At 35.7% G+C, this 9142-nt stretch overlaps 1 pseudogene; it reads right to left on the reverse strand.

Annotated features, from left to right (window-relative positions):
* Positions 1–7583: 7583 nt before the first annotated feature.
* LOC111888514 (ethylene-responsive transcription factor ERF043-like) lies at positions 7584–8764 on the reverse strand (annotated as a pseudogene).
* Between the last annotated feature and the right edge of the window lie 378 nt (positions 8765–9142).

The raw sequence follows: 9142 nt of genomic DNA on the forward strand, positions 1-9142 counted from the left end.
GCTCCCCAAGGTGAGGAACTTGATCTGATGAATCCCTTGTTGAGTAGTTCATTGAGTTGGCTAGATAATTCTTGCATTTCTGCCGGTGCTAGACGGTAAGGGATTTAGCTACGGGGGTAGCTCCAGGGGTTAAGTCGATACGGAACGCGACTTGGCACTCGGGAGGAATTCTGGGAAGATCTTCGAGGAAGACATCAGGAAAGTTGTAGACTTCGGGGATGCTCTTGAGGTCTTTAACTTCCTGTTTCTCGTTAACGACATGGGCTAGGAATGCATGGCACTCCTTTCGCTGAAATTTCTGAGCTTTGATGCATGAAATGATATGAAGGTTTGAGCTGAATTTGTCACTATAGATAATAAGGGCTTTGCCAGATGGCAAATTGAGACGAATGGATTTTTCATAACAAAGGATATGAGCACGATTGGAGCTCAACCAATACATGCTAATGATGACATTGAAACTTTTTATGGAAACTGGCATAAGGTTGATTGGAAAAGAATGGTCGTTTAGGGTAAGGGTACAGCCTATGAATACGTTGTTAGTGCTCTCTTTCTTTCTGTTAACCATCTTGACGGTGGATGTTTCAGTTAAAGGTTGGGATTTATGCTTGAGCAGGGATTTAAATGCATGACTAACAAAACTCCTCTCTGCACCATTATCGAAAAGAATGCATGCATAAGAGTTGTCGATGAGGAATGTACCTGTAACTATGGTGGGATCAGCGGTTGCTTCCTCTTGGCCCATGGCTAGCACTTTCCCTGTCTTGCCAACGGTTTTTTCTTTGGGACAATTCCTCTTGAAGTGCCCGGTTTCTCCACAACCATAGCAGGCTTGGCTTACTTCAGCTCCAGAGGCCTAATTGGTTGGTTAGACTACTGTCTTGAAGAAACGAGCAGTGTGCCCCTTTCTACCACATTTGTCGCATTGCATCTCTCTACAAACTCCTAAGTGACGGAAGTTGCATTTGTTGCACAAGGGCAGGTTTCCAGCATAATGGATGGGAGTTGTTGGAGTAGTGGGAACAACAGTAAGAACGGTAGCAGCGTGAACTGCCACTACTTGTTTCTTGGAGGGCTCCTGCGAAGACTTGCCCTTGCGCTTGTTCTATAACTTTTTCTTCTCACCACTCTCCATTGGTGGTTCAGGAATGGCTGCCACAGTTCCATTATCAACCCCATGATCTATCAGGGTCTACGCTAAACACTTGGCACGGTCAAATGTGAGAGGTTTAGCAGCCAAGACGTTCCCTTGAGTTAGGGGTGTCAATCCCCAAATGTACTTCTCGATTTTCTTGCTTTCCGGGGTGACCATCCCCAGACATAGAAGAGCTAGGTCGCAGAACCTAGCAGTGTATGCAGCAATGTCAGAACCCTTCATATTTAGGTTCCAGAGTTCGTGCTCCAGCTTTTGCATCTCACCCCTTGGGCAATACTCCGCAAGCATTAACTCTTTCAAACTCTCCCAACCCATGGCATTGGCTGTCGGAAGAGTTAGCGATTTGAATCGCCTATTCCACCAAGTCAATGCTCTATCAGTGAAGGTGTAGGTGGCGAACTTCACCTTGCTTTCCTCGGGGCATGCACAAATCTCGAAAATTGATTCGATCTTCTCAAGCCAGCGAGTTAAGGCAATGACACCTCCATTGCCATCAAAGGATTTGGGTTTCGCGTTCATAAATTCTTTGTAGGAACACTCCTTCTGGTGTCCCTAACCACCATCAAGATTATGGGGATGGGTACTACTTCCCAACCCGCTTGAGCCGCCAGAATTGATCTGGGATATTGCGGCAGCGACAGCGGCTGTAACTGCTGCTTGGAACATAGTAGGATCGAACTGAGGAGGTGGTGGCGGCGGATCTTTCGGAGGGTTGTTGTTCTTTTTGTTGGGTCTCTTCCTTGGAGGCATCTTTCTCTAAAAGATACAAGGGGAAAATGATGATAAGCCTTCTACATTGATCATGAATCGGATATTTTCGAGCAAGATATACCTTAATCCTACAGCGATAACAGAGATCTACAATAAAGGTTTACTAGCATAAACAAGGAATTGTAGGTCTTTCATTTGTTGAGATTGGTGCTACTTGTAACAATTTAGTGCAGTGTTATAGAACCATAAAATACTCCTATAGTTTAACTATGTGCTTCGTTAGTATAGGATTTGGTGAGTTTTAGACTTGTCACAACACTACAGTCACTCCCAAACACATGTTGGTCATATCTCGGACAAATATAGTTGATCAGGTTATATTGGCCCCACATATGACTACGCAACTATTCAGGTTTAACCGTAGTGCCCAACTCGCCCTAAATACTTTTATGTACTTCTTATTATGATATAGCTTCTAGTATGTATGTATACTTCTTGTAAAATACTTATATTTTAAAAGTATACTTTTAGTTCCAAAGTGCTTCGGCCCCCTTTTAGGGTTTATAGTTGTATACCACGTAAGGTTCGGTATAGTTAGTTGTAATAATTGGTAAAAATAGGAACGATTGTACGATACTATGTTTTGATTATTAAGCAATATGAGTATTTTATCAAGAATGGTTGAAGGAATTTAACCTCTTTTATTTAAATAAGTTCTTGTGAAATATAAAACAAGTAACTATTGATAAATTTCGTTATGATGTATGACTACGAACCATCACCGGTTTGTGAAAATTAGCATATAACACCATTTGAACGCAACAAACTTAATTTTTGTATCAACATGTCTCTAGTTGATTAGTAAGTTAGGTTCTATGTAAAACGTGTGCTTAATAGTTGTGGAGGATCTAAGTTTGACAAATATACAAACCAAACTGACAAAACATGTTTAACGATATGGTTAACCGGTTAAATGTCACGAAATTATACCTTGATCAATAAATTTTATATTTAAATAAATAAAAATATAAAATGAATTATTATAAGGTATAATTAGAATGTATTTAAGTGTTTTTGAATAAAAAGAATAAAACATAAACATTAAAGTTCAAATACATAAAAAAAACTACATTGTTATTTTATACTAAGTATAGATGTATGTATTTGTACATAGGTATTAATATCTAGTGAATGACTAGTTATGGGTCATGTCTTAAAGTGATTTAATGTAGGGAATATGATGTCTAAATCAATTAAGATAAGTGAATTGGTGGAGATAAGTACCAACTTAACTAATAAGTGCTTAATCACTTAAGACATTTTACTAAGAATGCTTCTTAATCCCTCATCTAATTTTTTAGATTAAAACTTTCCCTCTCCTTAACTAGAACTCCTAACTAACTAAATAACTAGTATTTAGTTAGTTAACTAACCCTATCTCTAAGCAACCACCCAAGCAAGTCGCTAGACAAGATCACATCACTTAAACTCACATCCCATCACAAGCTAGTCTAGGTTTTGTCCCCTTATCTTCTTCCACCCTTTCCTCCTTCATAATCACGAAATTCCCTCTTCATTTTACCCTCAATTCACCATCTAATATTCCAGGGAATTACTCTCAACCTTCATCTCATTTCCAGCCACAAGAACTTCCTTCCAAAGCCATCAAAACCGTGAACTAAAGGGTTGCTGTCCCTTTTGTGTTTCAGCTACCATTTCACCCATCTACACCTTCCTTTTGCTTGATATTTTTACCACCAAATACCCCTAGAAGTTAGTTATTATGCTACTCAAAATTGTAGATTCAAAACAGTGAGTAAACTACCCTTTTTTTTACTCTTTTGCTGTGAAGTTTTCATGACAGCAACATAGCCAAAGCAGTGGTTGTTTTGGAGCATCAAACCAACACCCAAAAGCTCTTCATCTTCAACCTTCCATTCTTCAAGTATTCACATAAGTTGAGTTCATACCCCTACATTTTCATGTTTTCTTCAAGTTTTAAGGAGGGGGGGGGGGGTGGAATACGAGTTAGAACACTAAACATAACTTAAATTTAAAAGACAGCTTTCTTCAGAAAAGTTGAGTCCTGTTCACGGACTATTTTGACCATCTTAAACTTAAGATCTTTAAAAACTGTACAATATGAAAATAGTTCAGGTTTATACCTTTCTAAGGACTACTCGCACGCATTCATACAATTTTTATACAATTTATGGCGATTTTTATAAAACTGTCTGTCATTTCGGAAGTGATTTCGGACTAGTCTGTGAAGATGACCATTTTCACACTAGTTTGAGACCACTAAAAATCATAATAAAAATTAGGAACAAAGTAGACTCATTTTCTAAACTCTCAGAGGTTACGGATTCAGTTTTTCGACTTAGGATGATTTTTCTATAAGTTTTCTAAAAATAGGGATAGTAAATGGTAAAATAGTCAAAAGTGGTTTATAGATTTATTAACACCTTGTAACATTTTTTAGCAAGGTTTATACATTAAGGAAGTTAAAACACAATCATTTAAATACGTTTAATTACTATTTTAACAAAAAGTGATAAGTACAAAAAGGTGTTTACTGTCAAACTTAAGGATTATTTCATGCAATGTTTGTAATAAAAACGTAAGAATATGAACAACAATTACGAAACATACCAAATCATCTTTAAAATTTTATATATATATATATATATATATATATATATATATATATATATATATATATATATATATATATATATGTTTTGTTTAAAAACTTGTCTTTTGCATCAATAATATACAAATATAGTTTACGAAACTTTACCCCATTTGTATCCTGTTGAGCAAAGGGTAAAATATTATCAAATGCATATCTAAAGATTTCACGCTATCCCAGTCTTAGGGGATGATCATTTATACAAATATTTTTAGCATAAAAACACGTAAACTCGTTGATCAAATTTACTAATTTAGTGAGTTTTGTCTTCACGGTACCTTATAAAGTACACACGAAAGTCCCTGTTAAATATAACCAGAGTCTCTTGTAGGGAGAGCGTGATAGTTGTGTATAGATCTATACTGGGACTGACAATCCCACACCTTAGCTGTTTGCAACAACTGGACCGGCAGGTCTGGGGGTAACAAATGTCATAACAAAATCGACACCTGAAGAACGTTGCGAACAAGGCAGTTTGGGTCAATCAAGCATGGTTATAAGATAAAATGAAAACTCACATAAAACAAAAACGACACTTTTAGTTTACGCAAAGACAGTCTTCAAACAGTTTTATATACAAACAAAACTGCATAACATCATTTTAAGTAGGAAAATTACTTATACGCTTCGGTCTTGGTTCATTTAAGGCAACATCTCATTTTAGGGAAAATATAGGATTTTCCGGAAAACAAACATTACTACATTTCATAGAAAAGGTTTGCAAATATACATACAAATGCTTATGAACTCACCAACTTAAATGTTGATACTCTCTTTTCAAATAACTTGTATTCTCAGGAAATCATTAAATCAGGTAACAACTGGCTTTGAGGATGGGACGCTTAGGCATCTAAACAAATCTTTTGACAACATATTGTAATTGATATTTTGAAACATGTAATACGTACAAATGATGTAACTTTTTCAATTATATATATGTTGGTTGTGTTTTCTTTGAACATTTATACTCAACTGTTATGATACACTACATGATAGTCACCCGCCTCTGGACGTTTCCGTCATCCTGGTTTGGGGGTGTGACAGATTGGTATTAGAGCATTGTTTATAGTGAGCTAAGTATATCAAACCACATAAGATATACAAACTATATATTTAAGGTTCTTACTTTTATTTTTTCTCTTACAACGTACCATCAATAAGCTTCATCTCATGCTTGATCTTTTGAGAGCACGGGACAAGAGGACATTGCAAAAAAAAGCCAGTGAAGGTAGGGTACTGAAAAGGGATCATACGAAGGCTATGTTCTTTTTTTAGATCTAACTTGAATGACTCATTAGTTTCTCATATAGCAAGTCCCCCTCAGTTACTCCTAGAGTTGACCCTGTATCAATCCTCCCTTTTTGTTTAGGCCAGACCACTACCCATAGATTGAACTTCTGACTGGTGATAGACAAGCGAACGAGGGAAGCCCCGAAGGGTGTGGAGTTCCCCCTAAGGGAAGAAACTCTTAAAATTGTAGTCTCTCTCTCTCTCTCTCTCTCTCTCTCTCCTTGTGTGTATGTGTGTGTGTGTGTGTGTGTGTGTGTGGGGGGGGGGGGGGGGGGGGAGGACCATTCACTATGGCTAGCGTCATCAGATAACTAACCCAGTTCTTTCACTTTGAAAAGTATAACCTGTCTATCATTGTACTTTCATTTTTTTTAAATATCAAATTATAAAATTACACTTTCAGATTTTGTAAAAACCAACCAATTATATCATAGCACTTTAAATATTTTGAATTTGGTTTCTTATTATTTTATACCTAGTAACTTAGTGTATTTATTTTTCCTATTTCAGTCAATTAAATTTTATATTTTATTGTACAACATGATCATTTTATCATTAACGAGACATAAAGAATATTGTTCATGTCTTCAAACTATTTTATATATTAATTTAAAATAACGATTATATAGTTACAGACAAACTATCTCTTTATATGTAAAAAAAACGATTGCAAGACTATTATTAATATTACTGTTTCTAAAAGTTTAATTTTATTTTACTTTAACAACCATATACTAAATGGATTATAACATAGTTACTTTATATATTCGGAATATTTATAAACATAAAAAATGGCATATTCATTGTAAAAGACAAAGCAGCACATAAATGGACTTTTCGTTTAACTTATGCTAATATGTTATTGTTACCTATTTTATACTTTTGGCAGTTTAACCTTATCTAAAATGATAAATGAAATATGTTATATCTTACAAAATTTTCAGTATTTATAAATAAATAAAATATCAATATATTTTTATTTTAAATGTCCATAACTTGTTGACGAATAGAATATAAATGACCAAGTTACCCGATTTAAAGTAATAAAGATTGTAGGGTACATTAGGCCCACATGCATGGGTCGTACATAGGCGCGATACATTCTAATTCTAATATTAAACATACCTCAGCAAATTATTCAGATTGTGAATGACCAATACAATAGTCGGTTACTCAAATAGTCAAATACAAGTATTAAGTATTACTCAGTTTTCCATTCAAACTCTAATGTGAAGGACCAAATAAAATATGGCAGACTCAAATTATCTAATTTTTACATCCCACATACATTAACTAATTGGTTATTTCAATATAATTACCGATTAGTTGTGATATAAAATTAAAGAAATTTGAGATTTTATACAAAAAGTTATCAATATTAATATTTATTTTAAGAAAATAAGCAATCACAAACAAGGTGATTATCTCATCATATGAAATATCTATTTCAGTTATACTATATATCTAATGATGTTACTATGGATGAATTTAAAAATCATCCTAAACTTTAATATATTTTCTATTTTTAGATAAGAATAAATTATTAAACACCGGAAAGTTGTTTTGTTTAACATTAATTAATGAGCACTTACTAATTTAGTTTACTTCATAAAGGTGGGATAAATATCTTAATTCTTTTATCTTGAAAAATATTTTACAAAAACAAACGGAAAGTTTATGGTTTTTAAAAGAAAAATTATAGAAACATCAAGAAATTAAGATGAAATAAAACTATTTTCAACAACTTAGCCCTGAAATATATTGAAACAAAATGGAAATTGGTACAAAAAACAAAACATAATCCCAATCAAAAAGCGGGAAACAGAGCACACAAACCATCTTTTGTTTCGTGAAATTCATTATTGTTGCCATAACGAGGCATCAAAATAAAAGCCACCGGAGGAATTAGGAAGACTCCAGAAAGAAGACGGTGGCTCTCCGCTAAAATAACCCCCGTCGCAACCCTCCGGCCACCGTGGCGGTGAGTAGAAATCCCATACTGAATCCACAAACACGAAATCGTCTCTCGACCTTGTTGAGTCGTAACTCGCTCCCAAACTCGGAAGCTCCACTATCTGACTCAGCTCATCAGCCGGTTCCAGCGTTGTCCCCGTCGACACCTCCTCCGACGTCACCAATGACGCCGTCGATGACGAGGAAGTCAACGTCGACGCAGCGGAGTAACAAGAAGATGACGACGTCGAGCTGGATGTGGACGGTGTTGACGTGGTGGTGGTGAGGTTATCCATGGCGGCAGCTTTGGTGGCGGCAGCTTGAATGTCACGTGGAGAACATGATTCGGGTCTGGGCAAAAGATCCGCAAGTTCTGGGAAATTAAGGATCGCCGATTTACCCTTGATGGAAAGTGCGCGACGTCGTGTGCACGTGCCGCCATCTCCGGGTTAGAGAAGGTTCCGAGCCAAATCCGAGATTTTTTCTTGGGTTCTCTGATTTCGGATACCCATTTTCCCCATGCCCTCATCCGAACACCTCTGTAAACTGGATGCTTACTATTATTATTATTCCCTTTGTTACAACTACTATTGTTTCCATCATCACCTGGATTCTCTTCTATCATCTTCAACCTTTTCGGGTTTGGTTCAGAAAGCTCGGCTGTTTTGGAAAATGGCTCCGAGAATGCCGTGGTGGTTGATTCAATCTCCGGTCCCGCCTCCGCCATTGTGAGTCAGGTTTCCGCCGGTGATGGCAGTTTAAAATCAAAAAATCTTAGAAGAGATTACCCAACCTGGACTTTAAACAATGTTCAGAAAGATATATTTGTATGTAGAGGGAAATATGTACATATGTGAGTAAATATATTTATGATCACAGAGAAAAGAGAGTGTGAGTGACAGAGAGATTTGAGTTGTGAATTCTAAATGTTGCTGCAAGTGTTACAAGTGTTTGGTGTGAGGGATTTTATATAATGCTAGATGTATCCATATATTAACAGATGTATAGAGATAGAAAGGGTAGCAATCAGAAACCGACAGGAGTGTAAAACTAATTTAATAAAGGGTACGGTAGCACACAAATATATGGTAATGTGGAGACAGAATTGATTTAATTTTTTTTTTTAACAAGAAATGTATTTTATTTTTAAATTATTCTTAAATCTATTTATCTTAAATCTATATATCTTAAAGAACATAAATTTTTAAAATTAGAAAGAAATAACAACACCGGATAAATCCTTTTAGAACCGAATTAAAAATATAGAAAAAAAGTAGCACCTAGATTGTGTCTTGAGAGAGAGAGAAATTTTTTTGATAAATGCTTTGACCATAAAAGTA

The sequence above is a fragment of the Lactuca sativa genome, chromosome 5, assembly GCF_002870075.4.
Source record: "Lactuca sativa cultivar Salinas chromosome 5, Lsat_Salinas_v11, whole genome shotgun sequence".
NCBI lineage: Eukaryota > Viridiplantae > Streptophyta > Magnoliopsida > Asterales > Asteraceae > Lactuca > Lactuca sativa.